At 43.2% G+C, this 21,944-nt stretch overlaps 1 protein-coding gene and 1 pseudogene across 3 annotated transcripts in view; one reads left to right on the top strand and one right to left on the bottom strand.

Annotated features, from left to right (window-relative positions):
• Positions 1 to 21,944, top strand: part of PKD2L1 (polycystin 2 like 1, transient receptor potential cation channel) — a 45,116-nt gene that overhangs the window by 4,079 nt on the left and 19,093 nt on the right. The window lies entirely within an intron of this gene.
• LOC116553793 lies at positions 32 to 545 on the bottom strand (annotated as a pseudogene). The gene has a single exon (XR_004269912.1). The product of XR_004269912.1 is annotated as a cytochrome c, somatic pseudogene (transcript).

Raw genomic sequence — 21,944 nt, 5'->3', positions numbered from 1 at the left:
AAAAAAAAAAAAAAAAAAAAAAAAAAAAAATCAGGACTTCCCAACAAAATATTCTGTCATTCATTCATGATGTAAATAATTCTGGTGTATGAGATCTATTAAAGTGTGGTACACATACAAAAGTCATGAGACATTTGTTTTGTAATAAATAAGGCAGTGGCCAATTATTATTCATTAGTAGCTTTTTTGAGAGAAGCTATCAAGTCTGACCTTTCTCCCTTCTTAATGCCAGCAAAGATCATTTTTGTTCCAGGGATGTACTTCTTGGGATTCTCCAAATACTCCATCAGTGTATCCTCTCCCCAGGTGATGCCTTTGTTCTTATTGGCATCAGTGTAAGGGAATCCAGTGGGCTGACCTGTCTTCCACTCAGTGATACCATGGAGATTAGGCCCAGTCTTGTGCTTACCTCCCTTTTCCACGGTGTGGCATTGGGAACACTTCTGAACAAAAATCTCCTTGCCTTTCTCAACGTCGCCCATATTTAATTCTCTTTTTCCATTGCTGGTGCAACAAAGATTACCACTCCGAAGCTGGATGTCCCACTATCTCACAGTGAACCATTTTTAACTTCACTCTATGGGGCAGGAAAGGGTAGAAGCTTGGGTTCTGGAAGTCCAAGAGTCCGATCCACTCATGTTCTCTGCTTTCTGAGATCTTAGTTGCATTGCCAGATGATCTGTGACTTGCCAAAATCTGAGTCATATACTCAGTCCAATAATTACAGAATCCTTCAGTGGACAAGAGCTTTAGAGGTCATCTAGTTTCAGGATGCAGAATACGTGGAATCCTTTCTCTATGATCCTTCCCATGGTGCTCTGGCAGGTGGCCAACCAGCCCATCCTGGGGAGTGTCAACAAGGCCTTCACTGTTTCATGAGGCAACCCATTCTATGATTGGGCAGCTCTGTTTCCTTCCTCTTATGGAGCTCCCTCCTCTGAGGCAGACATTGGACTGAGAAACACATGGATGACTGATACTTGGGCCTTTCCCCTCAGAGGCTCACCTCCTTTTTAGGACTTTCTTCTATTAAGTCAGCTACTGAGGTGTCCCCGTTACTCTCTGAAGTGACAACCTTTCAACTGATTGAATGGATATAGCTTCCCCTTGGTCATCTGTTGTTTAGGTTAAATACCTTCTATTTTATCACTAAACCAGTTGCTATTCTATGGTGTTCAGAGGTGGTATTATGCAGAGATTGAAGGCATGGGCTCCAAATTTGCACAGGTTTGGGTCAAACACCATGCACTGTCATTCACCATTTGAGGGCCCTGGAGCAATTTGCTTAACGTCTTTGAATTTCAGTTTCCTCATCTGTGCTTAACGCAATCCAATAGGATTACGTGAGATAATAGCCATAAAATCATTAACTCAGTGCCTGGCATATATTAAAAGCAATTTCAGAATGCACACCATAATGGTTGCCTGCCTGCAGACGTCATCTATGTGATGCCTGGCACTGGCCAAAATATGCCACGGACAATCTGACCAGCACACAGTTCTGTGGTGCCATTATTTCTGTTGTAGCCAGATTCTGGGGACCTGTGAGGAAGCACAGAGGAAGTGATATCTGAGCTATAACCTGAGAGATATGGAGGATTTATCCCCTTGAAAGGGAGGTGAATAGAAAGGAAGTCTCTGGGAAGAGGGGACAGCATGCGCCAAGGCCCAAAAGGGGCAGTTAAAGTGCATCAACTTGGCTGGAGCAGAGAGTTTGAGAAGCAAAGTGGTAAAAGATGACAAGGCTGGTCTTCTTATAAGAAGGGGCCGATCATGAGGGGCCTTATAAGGCATGACAAAGAACTTGGACTTTATTCTGAGGGTTACAGGGAGAGCTATTGACGAGTTTTAAGCACAGGAGTGACATGATGAATTTTGAGTTCTCCTGAGGAGAAGACTGAAGTATACACCTTGGATCACAGAGGTATCTCTGGGAAAGTTGAGTAGGGGAGATAATAGTCCTGTGCTAAGGATATTAATGGGATTTTTAAAAACAAAAACCTTAACAGGGCCACTGAGTCAATCCAGTGGCAGTATAAATGCTGGTTAAGCAGTGGGGCTCTAGAGTCTACTATGTGGGTTCAAGGTCTGTCACTTCCCCAATTATCAGCTGTGTGATCCTGAGAAAGTTTGCTAACCTCTCTTGGCCTTGGATAATGATCATACCCCCCCGAGAAGATTATTATGCAGGTTAAATAAAATAGCTCACTAATACGCTTAGCACAGTGTCTGTCTGGCACATGGTAAATAATGCCTATTGTCCTCAAGTCCCAGCAGGCACTGTAAAACAGTACGGTGGCATCATAAACCCTGCCAGCAGTGGAGGGTGAGGAAGGGAGAATTAATGTGATACCTTTAAACCTTAGAAAACCTCCAGGTCCTATGGAATTGGGCTCCTAATAAAGACCCTGAAATCATTAGACTACCTGAAAATGTGCCATTTAACTGCCTTGCACCTTAAGAATTAAAGTCCATGCCAGGCGTGGTATCTTATGCCTGTAATCCCAGCACTTTGGGAGGCCAAGTCGGGTGGATCATGAGGTTAGGAATTCCAGATCAGCCTGGCCAAGATGATGAAACCCTGTTTCTACTAAAAATATAAAAGTTAGCTAGGTGTGGTGGCAGGCGCCTGTAATCCCAGCTATTTGGGAGGCTGAGGCAGGAGAATCTCTTGAACCCAGAAGGCGGAGGTTGCAGTCAGCCGAGATCCCAACATTGCATTCCAGCCTGGGCAACAAAGCAAGTCTTGGTCTCAAAAAAAAAAAAAAAAAAAAAGAAAGTCCGCACTCACAAAGTGCTGGCCCCACAAGAAAACTTTTTATGAAACAGAATTAGGAGGCCCTCACATTCTGATGATTCCTACAACATCTAGTAAGATAATACTAATAGTAATTTCCTAGCCCCTGCCTCTCCCTGCCTTTCCCTTTCAAGCATATGTTCAGGCAACATGGAGCCTTGGAATGGTCTCAGGAGGCCCACTTGCACTCTCCAGGGTCCTGGCCTCACCTCCGCGGTGTCTCAGCTCCGTTAGCCTCCATGAGCTTTGACCAACTGCACATAGACCACACGTTCTCAGTGGGGATGGTATACCAAGGGTGTAAAAATAGTTTCTCCAAGGGCAAAAATAACCCCTTAGATATTACAATGGCTTTTGGGCCACCAAAGAGCCATGATACATAAGCAAATGTAGAGTCTGTCTGTGATATTGGAGTGGGGAGCGATTAGAAAGAAAATGTCTAAAGAGGCTTCTGAGGAGACGGATAATGCAAAAAAGGCTGAGAAACACTGAACCAGAGACACTTAATTTTGCCAGTCAGTATGCTGACTGAGCTCTCCTGCCTAAGGATTGGGAATACAAGTTCTCAGCTTGAAAGCAGGCACCAAGCAGGGTGGCTGTTTTGTTGCTGTATCAGGAAGCTGTTTTCTAAGAACTGGAGTGACGTGCAGTAGGATATGCAGCTGTGCCAGTGTGCTTTTCCGTGTCAGTTCCCGTGACTGGGTTCAAATGCTCCAGGACCCAGGTTTACTATTATGTAAACACTGTGGCATGATGAAAACATAAAAACATTGGAGTCAGACACACTGGATTCAAATACTAGCTCCTCTCCATACAGGCTTTGTGACCTTGAACACTTGTTCTACCAACAAGGATAATAACATTGATCTTCTGGAGCTATCATGCATAAGAACCAAACACAATCACTGGTAATAGTTATCTTTGTATTATCCAGGAAATTCAAAACCCTCACCTGGTCACCCTCTAGACTGGTCAATAAAAAAATACCTTTCAAGAAAGAAGCCCATCTGAAAAGGCTACATACTGTATGATTCCAACTATATGCCATGGTGGAAAAGACAAAACTATGGAGATAGTAAAAGTCAGTGGTTTCCAGGGGTTGGGGAAAGGGAAGGATAAATGGGTGAAACAGAGGATTTTTAGGGCAGTGAAACCATTCTGCATGGTGAATACCTGTCATTATATAAGTAAAACCCATAGAATGTACAATACCAAGAGTGAAACCTAACGTATACTGCGGACTTTGGGTAACAATGATGTGTCAACGTAGGTCCATTTTGTAACAAAGGTACCACCCTGGTGTTAGATGTTGATAGCAGGGGAGTCTGTACCTACGTGAGAGCAAGGGATCTATGGGAAATCTGTATCCATAGGCTGAGGCGGGTGGATCACCTGAGGTCAGGAGTTCGAGACCAGCCTGACCAACGTGGTGAAACCCTGTCTCTACCAAAATCACAAAAATTAGCTGGGTAGTCCCAGCTACTTAGGAGACAGAGGCAGGAGAATCACTTGAACCCAGGAGGCAGAGGTTACAGTGAGCTGAGATTGCACCACTGCAATCCAGCCTGGGTTATAAAGTGAGACTCCATATTAAAACAAACAAACAAACAAACAAAAAAAACCGCCAGGCACGGTGGCTCACGCTTATAATCCCAGCACTTTGGGAGGCCAAGGCGGGTAGATCACGAGGTCAAGAGATCGAGACCATCCTGGCCAACAAGGTGAAACCCCGTCTCTACTAAAAATACAAAAATTAGCTGGGCATGATGGTGTGTGCCTGTAGTCCCAGCTACTTGGGAGGCTGAGGCAGGAGAATTGCTTGAACCTAGGAGGCGGAGGTTGCAGTGAGCCAAGATCGTGCCATTGCACTCCAGTCTGGGCAACAACAGCGAAACTCCATCTCAAAAAAAGAAAAAAAAAAAAAGAAAGAAAAAGATATAGAGTGATTATCTGTCAATTAAAAATAAATCAATAAATAATATAAAACTACCTTTCAAAATGTGTAGTTGGCTCCACATATAGGAATAGTATTATTTGAGCAGCATCCTTTAAGTGACGTCAAATCTTTACATTAAAGTACTTTCCCTGGAAGCCCTCAGTTTATCACCACCACTATCATCATCATTATTAACAGCACAAACAACAAATCTCAGCTCACTCCAGCCTCCCAGGCTCAGGTGATTCTCCCACCTCAGCCCTATAAGTAGCTGGCTCCACAGGCAGGTATCACCACACCTGGCTAATCTTTGTATTTTTTTTGTAGAGATGGGGTTTCCCCATGTTGCCCAGTCTGGTTTTGAACTCCTGGGCTCTAGCCTTCCATAGGGCTAGGATTACAGGCATGAACCACTGTGTGTGCCTCTAAGTAGTTTTTATATTTTCTTTCTTTCTTCTTCTTTTTTTTTTTTGAGACGAGTTCTCACTCTGTGTTACTCAGGCTGGAGTACAGTGGTGCAATCTCAGCTCACTACAGCCTCAACCTCTTGGGCTCAAACAATCCTCCTACTTCAGCCTCACAAGTACCTGGGACTACAGGCACACACCACCACACCCTGCTAATTTTTTAATTTTTTGTAGAGATGGGGTGTTGCTATGTTGTCTAGGCTGTTCTTCAACTCCTGAGCTGAAGTCATCCTCCTGCCTCGGCTTCTCCAAAGTGCTGGAATTACAGGCGTGAGCCACCGTGCCCAGCCAGTTTTTATATTTTTATTTTAAAGACTACCATCACACCACAATTAACTAAAACATTTCTCTGGTTGTTTCAGTATTTGACTATCATGGGTAAATGTATCTATAGCTGCAGCTTTTTTTTTTTTTTCACTTTTGTTAAAATTTTTTGGGGGAATTGCTAAGGAGAGAGATTACCACGAGGCCAAAAGATAAAAATATCTCCTTAGTATTTGCTATGTGTTGTCATTATGCCTCTGTAAGGGATTATACAAATTTATTATGCCACTAGTGCTATATCAATTTTGTCACAGCCTCATCAAATTTGGATGTTCTCATTTATAATTTTTATTATTAAATAGGTATTATATGGTAAACTCACATTAATTTACTTGCCTTTGATTACCAATGAGGATGGACAATTTTCTTATGTTTTAATTTATACTGTGTATTTATTTTTGTGTAAATTGCATGAAAGATGTTTTCAGGGGGACAAAGGAGGGAAGGGAAAGTGGGGAACTTGGACCATTAGACCCTAGGTGAGGAATCAACCACCAGTGACCTCACTTCCAGGATCTGGGCTTTTGGGAGTGGAAATAATAGACAACCAAGTTAGCCATCACCTGCACAGCAATTGGTGGGGGACAAGCCCTAGTAGACTATCATGGTCAGCCATACTGACCACGTTTCTTCTCCCTTATGCTTTATTCTAGGAACTGGTGGACCTAGAAACCAAGACTATGTGAAATCTCATCTTGCTAAAATAGAGCTATCTTTTTGATGCAGGCAATGTGGGTGGCCCATCAATCGTCTCATAATAATAATGTCAATTGTGCAGTCCTTTAAACCTTGCAAAGAGATTTCACACCTTTTATCTCATTTGATCCCAGTGGCAATCTTTTAATGGCTAGATATTTTTATTTTCTTTTCACAGATTCGGGAATGTTATTTTTGTCATTATGAATAGTTCAGGAATGATTAGTCACTCAGAACTCTTTCTGAGGGGTGGAGTCAGTCGTGTCCCAGCTATTCCTCAGCAGAGAAAGTGCTGGAGAATAATCTTCCTCCTCTCCCTGCCCACTGGGCCCACACCATCATCACGATATTTATGAAAGAGCTTCTAGCCCTTTGTCTTCTTGGAGGGATGGCTGTAGCCTTTTGTTGATGGAGGAAACATTGAAGGTCTTTGTGTAGAAATAATGGCTGTTTGTTTTAGGAGACGTTATTGTTATCTCAAAGGTGCACCTGGGACTGGCCCTGTATAGGAGAGGCTCTAAGCCAGGAAATGGCTGGGTCTGGTCACCATGGAGCTGGGGAGGAGGGCAGGGACCCTCAGCCTTTAATGCTTCATGGCTACGTGTCAATTAATATCAATTGGATGCGCTAATCCCTCACTGGTTGTAAAGAAACGCGTGTCTCTCTTTACTCTGCTTTCTTCTAGTGGATTTCAAGGCTCTATCCATAGATTGGTGGAATTGCATTAATAGGAGAGGTTGAAGTGAGCTTAGAGATCACAAAGAAGATGTCTTTCTAGACAGTATTTCTAGAATCAAAGAAGAAAGGAGCAGAAATGTATTGGAGGTTTAGGAAGTGTCTGTGGCTGAGTTCCTGTGTGGCTATAATGATGCAGAAGATACTTTGTGATATAGAACCATGATTTTAGTGAAGGCACAGTTGCATAATGGAAAGAGCGTGTGACCTGGAATAAGGTGGCCTGATCTAAATGATGGTGCTACCAGTTATTAGCCATGCATCTTTGGTAAATAGGTCTAGACACTGACATCTTTCTAAGCCTTGATTCTTCAAGTGGGAATAACATCTGCTTTGGCGAGGCTGGTGGAAAACAAATTAGGTACTTAGTAGTACAGTGCTTGGAATATAATGGGCTTTCAATAAATATTAGTTGCCATTCTTCATCAAGATATAAATTAGTAAAAATATGAAATACATCTCTGCCGGGCACAGTGGCTCATGCCTGTAATCTCAGCACTTTGGGAGGCTGAGGTGGGTGGATCACCTGAAGTCAGGAGTTCAAGACCAGCCTGGGCAACATGGTAAAACCTTGTCTCTACTAAAAATACAAAAATCAGCTAGGCACAGTGGTGTGTGCCTGTTATCCCAGCTACTTGGGACGCTGAGGCAGGAGACTCTAAAAACCAAGACTATTTGGAATCTTATCTGGCTAAAATAGATCTAACTTTCTCATGCGGGCAATGTGGGTGACCCTTCAATCGTCTCATAATAATAATGTCAATTGTGCAGTCCTTTAAACCTTACAAAGAGATTTCACACCTATTACCTCATTTGATCCTGATGGCAATCCTGTAATGGCTAGATATTTTTATTTTCTTTCTGAAGATTAGGGAAATGTTATTTTTGTCATTATGAATAGTTCAGGAATGATTAGTCACTCAGAACTCTTTCTGAGGGGTGGAGTCAGTCCTGTCCCAGCTATTCCTCAGCAGAGGAAGTGCTGGAGAAGAATCTTCCTTGCGCTCCCTGCCCACTGGGCCCACACCGTCATCATGATATTTATGAAAGGGCTTGATATGGATTTCATGATATTTATGAAAGGAGAATCGCTTGAACCTGGGAGGCAGAAATTGCAGTGAGCCGAGATCAAGCCACTGTACTCAGCCTGAGCAACAGAATGAGATTCCGTCTCAAAAGAAAGAAAGAAAGAAAGAAAAGAGTGGAAAAAAAAAAAAAAAGAAAAACATCTCAATACTCTGGTTTGTTGTAGATGAGGCCAGGCTGGGGTACTGCTGTGTAAGTGTCTAGAGAAAGAGCATATAACTCATGTTATATAAAGCATGAGTTTGGTCGCTGGGCGCGGTGGCTCAAGCCTGTAATCCCAGCACTTTGGGAGGCTGAGGCGGGTGGATCACGAGGTCAAGAGATCGAGACCATCCTGGTCAACATGGTGAAACCCTGTCTCTACTAAAAATACAAAAAACATTAGCTGGACATGGTGGCGCATGCCTGTAATCCCAGCTACTCAGGAGGCTGAGGCAGGAGAATTGCCTGAACCCAGGAGGCGGAGGTTGCGGTGAGCCGAGATCGCGCCATTGCACTCCAGCCTGGGTAACAAGAGCGAAACTCTGTCTCAAAAATAAATAAATAAATAAATAAATAAAGCATGAGTTTGAGCACTAGCTCTGCCTCTTGCCCTGACCAAATCGGGTACACTCTGAACTTCATGATTTATAGGAAACATTGCTCATGGGTAAGAGGGAACCGACAGACATGTCTGGCAGGCAACTGGGAGACATTACATAGGAAAACTCCTTGAAAACTACGAAATAAGGTACATAGGTAGAGGATTATAAGGATATTGACAATTATGTTATTGGTGGTGGCAGCAGGATGATTGAGATTTTAAGTTCAGACAGACCCTTCAGACTAGGGAGAGGCTCTACTCACAAAAAGAAGGAATTAGGGCAATCTTTTTCTTTTCTCTTTTCTTTTTCTTTTCTTTTCTTTCTTGAGGCTGAGTCTCGCTGTGTCACCCAGGCTGGAGTGCAGTGGTGTGATCTTGTCTCACTGCGACCTCTGCCTCCTGAGTTCAAGCAATTCTCCTGCCTCAGCCTCTGGAGTAGCTAGGATCACAGGTGCACACCAGCATGCCCGGCTACTTTTTATATTTTTAGTAGAGATGGGGTTTCACCATGTTGGCCAGGCTGGTGAGCTCAGGTGATCCACCCACCTTGGCCTCCCAAAGTTCTGGGATCACAGGCATGAGCCACTGGACCCTGCCAGGGCAATCTTTTTCAAAAATGTCCTCTGAGGATCCCTAAGGCTTCCTGAGACCCTTTCAGGGGGTTTGTGAGGTTCTCTCTTACCCAAAAACATATTTGTATGAGATTATACTTTCTTCATATACTTCAACCAAAATAACATATTGCAATGATTGTGCAGAAGCAGATGTGAGAATACAGCTGTCTTCTATTAAGCCAGACATTAGGCGACTTGCAAACATGGAAAACAATTCCATTAGAATTTTTCTTTCTTTCTTTCTTTGTTTTGAGACAGGGTCTCACTCTGTCACCGAAACTAAGTACAGTGCTGAGATCACGGCTCACTCTAGCCTTGACCTCTCAGGCTCAAGCAATCCTCCCATCTCCGCCTCCCAAGTAGCTGGGATTACAGGCATGTACCACCACACCCAGTTAACTTTTGACTTTTTGTAAAGACAGGGTCTCACTATGTTGACCAGGCTGGTCTCAAACTCCTGAAGGCAAGTGATCCTCCTGCCTTGTCCTCCCAAAGTGCTGAGATTATAGGTATGAGCCACCATGCTCAGCCAAAATTTTGGGGGTTTGTTTGAAAAAATATAGTATTTTTAAAAAATCAAAACATGTTATTTGTTTACATGTATTGGGATTATCATTATTTTCAAATGAATGAATGAATACATATTTACACTTTCCCTCAGTTTTAATTTCTTCCTTCCTTCCTTCCTTTCCTCCTTCTTTTTTGAAATGGAGTCTTGCTCTGTCACTCAGGCTGGAGTACAGTGGGGCCATCTTGGCTAACTGCAGCCACTGCCTCCCAGGCTCAAGGGATCCTCCTGCCTCAGCCTCTCAAGTAGCTGGGACTACAGGAACATACCATCATGCCCAGCTAATTTTTTGTATTTTTGATAGAGATGGTGTTTACCATGTTGCCCAGGCTGGACTCAAACTCCTGAGCTCAAGCTATCTGCTCCTCTTGGCTTCCCAAAGTGCTAGGATTACAGGCATGAACCACCATGCTTGGCCAGTTTTAACTTTTAATAAGGTAATGATTGATAGATATAACCCAAATAAATGAAAACTGTTTGCAGTCCTCAAAATGTTGAAGGGTTGCAAGGAGGTTTTGAGAACAAAACGTGTGTAAACCACTGGCTCAGAGACTGAGTCTATGCTGGTCGAATTAGATTATTTCATAGCATGGAATAAAAGAACAGATGAGACAAAGAGAGCTTATTAGCAAAACACTTCAACTAAATTTGAGATCCTGGATATTCACACATTCATTCATCCAAACATTTATGAAGTCCTACCATGTGCCAGGCCCTAGGCCAAGTGCTGAGGGCTTTGAAATACCTGAGACAAGGCCAGGCACAGTGGCCTTTAACACCAGCACTTTGGGAGGCTGAGGCAGGTGGATCATCTGAGGTCAGGAGTTTGAGACCAGCCTGACCAACATGGAGAAACCCCATCTCTACTAAAAATACAAAATTAGCCAGGCATGGTGGCCCATGCCTATAATCCCAGCTACCTGGGAGGCTGAGGGAGGAGAATTGCTTGAACCTGGGAGGTGGAGTTTGCAGTGAGCTGAGATCAAGCCATTGCAGCCAGCCTGGGCAACAGAGTGAGACTCTGTCTCAAAAAAAAAAAAAAAAAAAAGCAATACCTGAGACACGTCTTCTGCCCTCAAGGTGTAAGGAAGGCTGACATGTAAACAGTGACATGAGTGTGATAAGTGTTACAGTGGAGGGTGCTCTGGGACCATGGTAAGAAGTGGGAGACAAGTGCTCAGGGAGATTTGGGAAATCTTACAGGTCGCAGAGACAGGTACCATTCATGTCTGGGGAGGCCCAAAGTCATCCTCATTTGCTTGCTTGCTTGCTTGCTTATTTTAACAGTGTTAAAACCGTTTTTTAACAATTTTTAAGTCATTGCCAGGGAGGCCCAAAGTCATTGCCATTTGTTTGTTAGTTTTAATAGTGCTGGCTCTCAGCCTGGAGGAGGCAGAGGTTGGAGGAGGTAGCACCAGCCAACTAAGGCCTCAGGCTATGAATATGCAAGAGTTTTGCCATAGTTGGAGTTTCAAAGGGCAAGTAAAAGGAAAAAGGTATAAACCAGTATTTCTTCTCATTCCATTCCAACAGAATTCTACCCCCTTTTCCCTACAAAGAAAATCAAACTAGGAAAATCTTTATTAACTTTTTACTTAATACCTACTTTTTTTTTTAAAAGTCAAATAACATAGAGAATGTAAAAATCTCTCTTCATTCTCTGCAAACTAACACAGGAACAGAAAACCAAACACCATATGTGCTCACTCATAAGTGGGAGTTGAACAATGAGAACACATGGACACAGGGAGGGGAACGTCACACACCGGGGCCTGTGGAAGGGGTGGGAGGTAAGGGGAGGGAGAGCATTAGGCCAAATATCTAATGCATGTGGGCTTAAAACCTAGATAACAGGTTGATAGGGGCAGCAAACCACCGTGGCACACATACACCTATGTAACAAACCTGCACGTTCTTCACATGTATGCCAGAACTTAAAGTAAAGTAAAATAAAATATTAAAAAATCCCTCCCTGTACTGACTGTTCCTGGTTTTGTATGTTTCCCTCCCTCCCTCCCTTCCTCCCTTCCTCCCTCCCTCCCTCCCTCCCTCCTTCCCTTCCTCCCTTCCTACCTTCCTCCTTTCTTTCCTCCCTTCTTCCTTTCCTGCCTCCTTTCCTTTCTCTCTTTTTTGAGACCGAGTCTTGCTCTGTTGCCCAGGCTGGAGTGCAGTGGCATGATCTCGGCTCACTGCAGGCTCCGCCTTCAGGGTTCAAGCGATTCTCCTGCCTTAGCCTCTGGAGTAGCTGGTACTACAGGCGCATGCCACCATGTTCCGCTAATTTTTGTATTTTTGGTAGAGACGGGGCTTCACCATCTTGACCAGGCTGGTCTCAAACTCCTGACCTCAGGTGATCCAACCACCTCGGCTTCCCAAAGTGCTGGGATTATAGGTGTGAGTCAGCACACCCAGCCCATCTCAATTGTTTTCTAGACACATATAAATATATATGAACTTTAGATAAAGAAAATTCTGTTGGTTTACACTAAAAGGATGTGTAAAGTCAATACCAATGCCACCTGTGAGATGGATGTCCACTGATTGTGATAAATGTAGTATAGGAGGCTCCCCTAAAATGCTGATGACTGATGGCAATAAAATCAGTGAAGAAGGCTCTCTGGATGCACTTTGTGAAAGATAAATCATACTTCAGAATAACTGCAAGGACCTGTCGGCTTGCATCACAGGCCAGGATCAAAAACAGTGCTTCTTGCTAGATACTTTTGGGTCCTGGACTGTCTCTTCGCATGCCTGCTTCCTTCTCTCTCCCCAGGCACTCGTCCGTTTTGCTTTCTTCTTACCTACCTCTGCCCGCAGCTTTTGACTCTTCTCTTCTCCCTGGTCCTCTGTCTCACAGCCTTTTCCATGTCTTCCCATTCCGGACACAAGCCAACGGCTTCTTGAGATTTTTTTTTTTTTTTTTTTTAAGGGCTCTCCCTGCTGGGAATTCCAGGAAATCACATTTTCTACTTTTGGTTCTTGAACCCCAGGAAAAGTTTGATAAAGGTGTTTCAGGAAGTTCATGCCCTTCCAAGTGGTGATAACATAGTTTCTGTTTAAATTATTTACAGGCCAGGCATGGTGGTTCATGTCTGTAATCCCAGCAGTTTGTGGGAGGATTGCTTGTGTCCAGGAGTTTAAGACCAGCCTGGGCAACATAGCAAGACCCCATCTCTATTATTAAAATGAAAAAATTACACGCACACATATAAATTGTTTATAAATCAAGCAACTATTAGTTGCTTAAATATGCTTTCCCATCATGTGGAACCATTTGAGAGCCTCCTGTTGTGTACTGAGTGAGAAAGCCTTTGGTAAAGGAGACGATGAATCTATCTGGGGTGACCAAAGCTGTCTGCATAAAGTCTTCTTGTATGGTCTTTATTTTGCAACACTTCATGAACCAGTCAATGATGAGTTATTGGTCGGTTATTGAACCAGTACCAATAATTGGTTCTCTCTGGAGTTACTGGGTCTATTGAGGGTAGATAGATATAACCCAAATTAATGAAAACCGTTTACCCTCCTTGAAATGTTGAGGGTAGACCCGGTAACTCCAGAGAGAATTGATTACTGGCATTGGGTAAACATATGATTCGGTCATGGTGTTGATTATCCTGTAATCCTCACAGAATTGTATTGATCCAGGTAGCTTATACTGCACAATTACAGGTAAAAGCCAGGACCTCTATATAGTAAAATCACTCATTACCAACTCTATCCACTTAGTCACCTCTCCCTTATTTGTTAAGACAGTGCATAAAATTGGCAACCCAGGTGGGGTGATCCTTTATATATATAATCACTAGGTTTTTCCTGCCTGGTTTCCCATCTTTTCTGGGTCCATATGTTTAAAGACCCCAGCTTGGGCAGCTTTTAACAAGGGACCCTCTTGTGCTTCCTCAGTTTCTAGCATTAAATACATTTTTTTTTGGTTCAGCTAGATTTAGGCGGCAAAAAGTTTCTGGGCGTCAGCACTAGTATACTTTCTATAGCTTTAGTTTTTCCAAAATGACCATTCTCTGGGAGATCTTGAGCAAAATAGCTCAAAGAAACACAGTAAGAGCAAATGCAACTCTTTCTCTGTAACCTTCTGCAGGAGCGTGTAGAAGCACCGCTGCCTCATCAGCCAGAAAAATCCCTCTGCTAAGACAGGCCTTTTACGTTTTACTACAGTTGGTGTCTTCAGCTCTTTTGAAGCAGTGACCATAGCTACAAAAGTCTTACATGACATTAACTGAAGTTCATGCTATATCTCGAGGTTTCTGGGTCACATAGAAGCAATGCTACTTAGGGGGCAGTATTTTTTCCAGATGACTCTAGAGAAGAAGACTCTTCATCTTCCTCAGGACTGTTGGCTTCCTGGTTTGATTGATCTCTTAGTAAACTCTTTAAGCAGTTGTGAAATCACATAATAATTTACAAGCCATTAGTGAAAGCCATTAGCAAAAGCCATACTGAAGCTGTAAGAATCAGTTGCTTTGCTCTCCGTTGCATCTGTATTCAGAATGGAGTAGAACTGGGAAGTTCCAGCAGCCTCCTTGTTTGATTGCCTTACGCCCTGTCCCTACTCCTGTCTGCAGTCTTCTAGGTATCCAATTTCAGTACTCCATCCCCTGAGAGAATCTATTATATTGCTTCAGCATGGACAAATATCTAAAAGTCTGTTCTTCTAGCTGGGCTAAGATCTCAGAGCTACTAGAAACTTCAGGGGGATCACTAACAAGATCTTGGATTCATTTCTATTTTCCAGAGTAATCATCCTCAGTCTGATTGTTTTTCCTTCAATAGCAACTCATAAAACTTTTTGGCTCTGAATCTAATTTCCTAAGAAGAAACTGGTCACATGTCATAGGTTCTCTAGAACCAGAATCTTCTGAAGCTAAGCCCTTAAAAGCTTAATAATGCATATATACTTTGTTACTGAAGCAAATGTGATGAATCTGGTTCTCTAAGTTGTAATCTTTGTAGACACACTGATGTCAAATGCACGGTTGCACAACCTTCAGTGCATACTCTTGAGAATCTAACCCTTCCCTCATTTCCAGGTTCCTACTTTCCTCTGCCTACTCTCCATCTTAAGAAATATGAAGTATTTGAAATCCAACTTGGAATGACCCAATAACATTCGCCAGAATGTGTGGTGAAATGGCAGTAAAGATAATGGAAGGAGGAATTGCCCAAGAGGAGGAAGGAGGAGGAGGACGAGAACAATAAAAGGCATTTTTTTCAGGAAGGGACTTTCCACTCCGAAAAGGAATAGGGGGTCTGTGTACCCAGTAAATGGTTTTAACCAAGAACTCTGATTACATTTGACTTTTATTAGGATAGAAAATTTGTGCTGTTTATTGACATCAGCTCTGTTTTTTTCCCTCCAACAGCAAAAAGCCCCACATTTTAATGTTAATTTTCTTAGAAAGGTTTCTTTCGCAAAGTATCCATCTGACATGGGTATATTCATACAAGTATATGTTGGGATACTGATTTAGCTGCAAGAACAAGAACAAAGTAACAGTGGCTTAAATAAGATAGAAGTCCATTTCTTTCTCACATGTCTGGGCTATAAGAAGCCCTGGACTAATATGGAGCTTCACAAGTGAGGTGGGGCCAGGATCCTTTTACCTTTGTGCTTTGTCATCGTCAACACATGGCTTCTTTTTTTGGTTTGTTTGTTTTTTGGAGATGGAGTCTCACTGTCGCCCAAGCTGGAGCACAATGGTGTGATCTCAGCTCACTACAATCTTCACCTCCCGGGTTTAAACAATTCTCTTGCCTCAGCCTCCCGAGTAGCTGGGATTATAGGTGCACGCCGCCACCCCCGACTACTTTTTTTTTGTATTTTCAGGGTTTCAACGTGTTGCCCAGGCTGGTCTTGAACTCCTGAGCTCAGGCAGTTCACCCACCTTGGCCTCCCAAAGTGCTAGGATCGCAGGCGTGAGCCACTGTGCCCGGCCTGTTTGTTTGTTTTTTGAGATGGAGTCTCACTCTGTTGCCCAGGCTTGAGTACAATGGCGTGATCTCGGCTCACTGCAACCTGCGCCTCTTGGGCTCAAACGATTCTCCTCCGTCAGCCTCTTGAATAGCTAGGATTACAGGCACGTGCCACCTCGCCTGGCCTAATTTTTATATTTTTAGTAGAGATGGGGTTTCACCATGTTAGTCAGGCTGGTCTCGAACTCCTGACCTCAAGTGATCCTCCTGCCTGGGCCTCCCAAAATGCTGGGATTACAGGCGTGAGCCACCGAGCCCAGCCTTAAACACATGGCTTCTATGTTAGGCTCCCGCTGGTGCTCTACTGTCCATACTCTGGCTAGCAGGAAGCAGGAAAGTAAAAAGGGAAGCCATGCTCCTTCCTTTAAGGACATGAGCCGGAAGTTGTAAGCGGAAGCATGTCACTCCACCCACATTTCACTGGATGAAAGTAAATTAAATGGTCACCAGGCCTAACTGCTAAGGTAGGATGGGTGATGTGGTATTTAGTGGGACAGCAAATATAATTGTATTATTATGTAAAAAGAGAGGAAAGATGTCGGGGAATAACTAGCAGTCTGTGCCAGTTACAGTAAGGAGAAATCTTGTCCATAGTTTTGCATTGGGGGAAGCAAGAGTTAATGGAACCTACAGAAATTTAGGCATTAATTGAAAAATCTCCCAGAGACAAAATCTTTAGGGAGATGGATGAGAGCTGATTCTTTCCTAACAGGAGTGGATATTAAAATGCATAGTGAAACTATTACAAGAGGCTGTTAAGGAGTCATAAAAAGGGATCATTTCATGACATTGTATTGTATTTCACAAGAAAGTAGAACCACCCTAAGCTGGGCATGGTGGCTCACGCCTATAATCCCAGCACTTTGGGAGGCTGAGGTGGGCAGATCACCTGAGGTCAGGAGTTCGAGACCAGCCTGACTAACATGGAGAAACCCCTGTCTTTACTAAAAATACAAAAATTAGCGAGGTGTGGTGGCACACGCCTGTAATTTCAGCTACTCGGGAGGCTGAGGCAGGAGAATCACTTGAACCTGGGAGGCAGAGGTTGCAGTGAGCTGAGATCACACCACTGCACTCCAGCTTGGGCGACAGCGAGAGACTCCATCTCTTAAAAAAAAAAAAAAAAAAGCCCGGGGCCGGTGGCCCAAGCCTTTAATCCCAGCACTTTGGGAGGCCGAGGCGGGTGGATCACAAGGTGCAGAGATCGAGACCATCCTGGTCAACATGGTGAAACCCCGTCTCTACTAAAAATACAAAAAATCAGCGGGGCATGGTGGCACGTGCCTGTAATCCCAGCTACTCAGGAGGCTGAGGCAGGAGAATTGCCTGAACCCAGGAGGCGGAGGTTGCGGTGAGCCGAGATCACGCCATTGCACTCCAGCCTGGGTAACAAGAGCGAAACTCCGACTCAAAAAAAAAAAAAAAAAAAAAAAAAAGACTTAGCAAAAGAAGTGAGAAAAGGTTAGAAGAGGAAAAAAAACTTGTCCCTGAAAACTCAAGATTAAACAAGAGTACTGCAAATAATAACAAAGCCTGAGGTTCCTGGTGGCCAAGGCAAAGAAGAAAACACAAATAGGTTTCATAGTGCTCATTGCTGAGTAAGAAAAAAGCACACCATTAATAAGGAGGTGCTAACTCTGGGAACAATTGGCCTTGTTGGTTTTTATATAAGGAGTGTGGAATATCATAAAGGATAAAATCAACGTTGAAAATTGGAGCTACTGGCTGGGCATGGTGGCTCATGCCTGTAATCCTAGCACTTTGGGAAGCTGAGGAGGGCAGATTACCTGAGCTCAGAAGTTCAAAACTAGCCTGGACAACATGGTGAAACCCCGTCTCAACTAAAAATATAAAAAATTAGTTGGGAGGGGTTGCACATGCCTGTGGTCCCAGCTACTCAGGAGGCTGAGGCAGGAGAATTGCCTGAACCTGGGACGGGGAGGCTGCAGTGAGCCAAGATTGCACCACTGCACTCCAGCCTGGGCAACAGAACAAGACTCTGTCTCCAAATTAAAAAAAAAAATTAGAGCTACTTTTCCTTTTACTCTTTCTTATATCTGCCTCCCTTAAAATTTGTATTAAATACTCATTTTGTAAGGCAATTTTAGGAGTGGGAAATGTGTGAGTGTGTGTGTTTGTGAGTGTGAGCACATACATATATAAATGTATGCGTGTATATGTATGTGTATATAATATACATTTTCATGGTATTTTAGAGATCTTGCCTTACCCAGAAATAAACCTTGAAGAGCCTAAGGGCTTAATGATAAGCATGTTTTTAGAATATCATCATCAGTTGACCTGGTCAGCAAGCCCCTTTTACTATAGGGTAAGAAGGTATTTTAATTAATGTAGGCTTCAGCATAGATATGCAGTGTCATCCATTGCCCTCTTTTTGCTTTTATTTTTCTTGTTGTTTGTTTTTTGTTTAAGACAGAGTCTTGCTTTGTCCCAGGCTAGAGTGCGGTGGTGTGTACGCAGCTCATTGCAGCCTCAGCCTCCTGGGCTCAAGCACCCTCCAGCCTCAGCCTCCCCAGGTAGCTGGGCTACAGATGTGTGCCACCACATCCAGCTAATTTTTTCACTTTTTGTAGAAATGGGGTCTCACCCTGTTGCCCAGGGTGGTCTTGAACTCCTGGACTGAAGCAATCCTCCCGCCTTGGCCTCCCAAATTTCTGAGATTACAGGTGTAAGCAACTGTGCCTGGCTCACTGCCCTCTTTTCTAGCTCTCTTTTCCTGAAAAATAATGGAACTTTTTGGACATGTCATGGTTGCTATATAAGTAAGGACTATGTTACAAGGAAGGACAACCCAATGAAAACTGGCTTAAACCATAATGGGACTTATTGTCTGGGTAATGAAAATTCAAAGAAGGGCAGGGTTCAGGGCGGATCAAGCTAGTGGCTTAATGACATTGTCAAGGATCTGTCTGTTTCTATTACTCAGTTTTGCCAGGGCACAATCAGTTTCATCCTAAGGCTGACTCCTCTGGGACTTTCTCATTCACATCTAGTATAAAAAAGAAGATCCCAAAAGGTTCCAGAAATCTTTCTCTATGACTCCTTAGCCTGAAATGGGTTACAAGATGATCCCTGAACCTGTAATTGTGCTAAGGGAGGAGTCTTTGTGGATTAGCTCTGGTCTGAACTGCTTGTCCAAGTCCTATAGCCAGGGTTGGATTTAGCTTCTGCCAACATATGTGAGATGATCCGGAGAGACGTGATACCTCAAATACCTCAAATAAAATCATGGTATTAGCTAGGAGAGGAGGGAACAGGTCTTAATGAAGAAATAGCAAAGGTCAGTACAGCATCTAGCACCTGGAAATTTCAGCCCATAACTTGAAAACATACAGATGAAAAATTTTTAAATGATTTTATGATTTTTATATTCTTTTATTATTACTATAGCATTAAGTAAACTCCATGAGAAAGAAAAGAAAGAGAATCTATTATACCACTGGTTTTTAAAAAGTCACTTTTTCCTTCAAGTTTTTACACTTAGTGTTTTTTAAAAAAATTTTCAACCTGGCGCGGTGCTGTAATCCCAGCACTTTGGGAGGCTGAGGCAGGCAGATCTTGAGGTCAGGAGATCGAGACCATCCTGGCTAACACGGTGAAATCCTGTCTCTACTAAAAATGCAAAAAATGAGCCAGGCGTGGTGGCATGCACCTGTAGTCCCAGCTACTCGGGAGGCTGAGGCAGGAGAATCGCTTGAACCTGGGAGGCGGAGGTTGTAGTGAGCCTAGATCGTGCCAATGTATTCTAACCTGGGTGACAGAGTGAGACTCCAAAAAAAAAAAAAAAAAAAAAAAGATTCATTGTATGGATACTGTGTTGCATTGTTTTTATTACTGTTTCCATGACTGTATTAAGTGACTCAGTGATCTCATAATTTACTTAATAATTGTCTCTGTAGGATTTTAGGTTATAAATAACTCAGTTACCATTTTTATGCATGTGACTTTTTTCTTCCTTGGTACTCCTGTATGTCAGAATATGGTTCCTGATACTGATTTAGATGCTGTTACCCATTTTATACCAGAATGGAGCTTCTTTTAAGACAGCGATCATGCCAAGGTGGGTGGATCACCTGAGGTCAGGAGTTCAAGACCATCCTGGCCATCATGGTGAAACCCCACCTTTAAAAAAAAAAAAAAAGAGAGATCTTTTGAGTTTAACAAGTGTTTTTGCAATTCACCTTCAGGCTCAGATATTAAACTCTTAAAATGGAGTTTGCTTATAAGGACATCTTACAGACTTGTACAATCCTATTTGGACTGAATTTTGAAAGGAGAGTCAGAATCCCTAATCAGAAGGATTTAGGGTGTTGGGGTGAAGCATGATATATTAGTGTAGTGTAGAATAGTGGCTAAATTCATGGCTTTTGCAGTAAGGCAGACTTGAGTTTGAATCCAAGTTATATTAATACTTGCTTTCTATATGATCTTTTGACAAGTTATTTAATAACATTCTGGGGCCGGGCAAGGTGGCTTATGACTGTAATCCCAGCACTTTGGGAGGCCAAGGCAGGCAGATCACCTAAGGTCAGGCGTTCGAGACCAGCCTGTTCAACATGATGAAACCTCATCTCTACTAAAAATACAAAAATTAGCCGCGCATTGTGGCACACACCTATAATCCCAGCTACTCGGGAGACTAAGGCAGGATAATCACTTGAACCTGGGAGACACAGGTTGCAGTGAGCTGAGTTCGTGCCATTATACTCCAACCTAGACAATAAGAGCGAGACTCCATCTCAAAAACAAACAAACAAAAAAACAACATTCTGAATCTGAATTATCTGCATAAAATGGAGATGGTAGTTTCTACTGTAGCGGTATTTTTCAGAATCCTGGGAGACAATGTGTAGAAAGCCTGGTGAATAATGCATCAATAATGGTGGTTATTGTTATCACTGGGCAATTGTGAATTTGATCTGAGGCCAAGATTAGGAAGCATGATACAGTGTGTGCAGAAGAATTTAATTTCTGCCCAAGAAAAAAGAATCAGATACTCTAATTTTACATGAAACCATCACCTAGTCTCTGAATCCCCTTCACACATTCTCATGTAGCTGTCATCCAGTCTCTGAAGATTTCCTGGAATGAGCCCATTTCTGCCTCAAAATGGTAGTGATGTATAGACATTCTGGCATTTGACATACTGAGTCAAATCCTGACTCCTTCCACCCTCTGGTCTAGTGTCACCTTGTGAAATACAAAAGGCAATTCCACTCCTTCACTGTATCTTACAGGAAGGAACTGGGAAGGCCAGCCCTGGAACCCCCTCCAAGTGAGCCTCAGATGATCCTCAGCTGACAATCCTTTGCTGACACTCCCAGTGGTGAAAAGGATGTTTGTGACATGACCCATTTCATAATCGGAAGCACTAGTAGCAAAGAAGAACTGCCTTTTTTATGTAGCTTAAGTTTCTCCCCTGTAACTTTTGTATTTTTTGAGACAGGGTCTCGCTCTGTTGCACAGGCTGCAGTGCAGTGTCACGATCACTGCTTACTGCAACCTCAACGTCCAGGGCTCAAGTGATCCTCTCACCTCAGCCTGCCGAGTAGCTGGGACCACAGGTGCCCACCAACATGCCTAACTAATTTTTAACATTTTTGTAGAGACAAGGTCTCCCTATTTTGCCCATACTGCTCTATGAACTCCTGGGCTCAAGTCCTAGCCTCCTAAAGTATTGGGATTACAGACATGAGCCACCACACCTGGCCACCCTCTGTAACTCTATCTCTTGGGATAGTTCTGGGAGCGATACAGGATCAGTCTACTATGGAGGCAGACAGATTTGCATTTGAATCCTGGCTCCATTCGTCGTTTTCCTTGGGCAAGTTACTTAAACTCACCAAAACTAGAATGCGGGGATAATATTGGCACCCACTGCATAAGGCTATAGTAGGATTAAATGAAATAAGCATGTTGCCGGGCGCGGTGGCTCAAGCCTGTAATCCCAGCACTTTGGGAGGCCGAGGCGGGTGGATCACGAGGTCAAGAGATCGAGACCATCCTGGTCAACATGGTGAAACCCCGTCTCTACTAAAAATACAAAACATTAGCTGGGCATGGTGGCACATGCCTGTAATCCCAGCTACTCAGGAGGCTGAGGCAGGAGAATTGCCTGAACCCGGG

Source organism: Sapajus apella, unplaced genomic scaffold (genome assembly GCF_009761245.1).
Source record: "Sapajus apella isolate SASKATOON/1434 unplaced genomic scaffold, GSC_monkey_1.0 scaffold13, whole genome shotgun sequence".
In the NCBI taxonomy this organism is placed as follows: Eukaryota; Metazoa; Chordata; class Mammalia; order Primates; family Cebidae; genus Sapajus; species Sapajus apella.
Note: the sequence above shows the minus strand (reverse complement) of the source record. Positions and strands in the feature narration are given on the sequence as shown.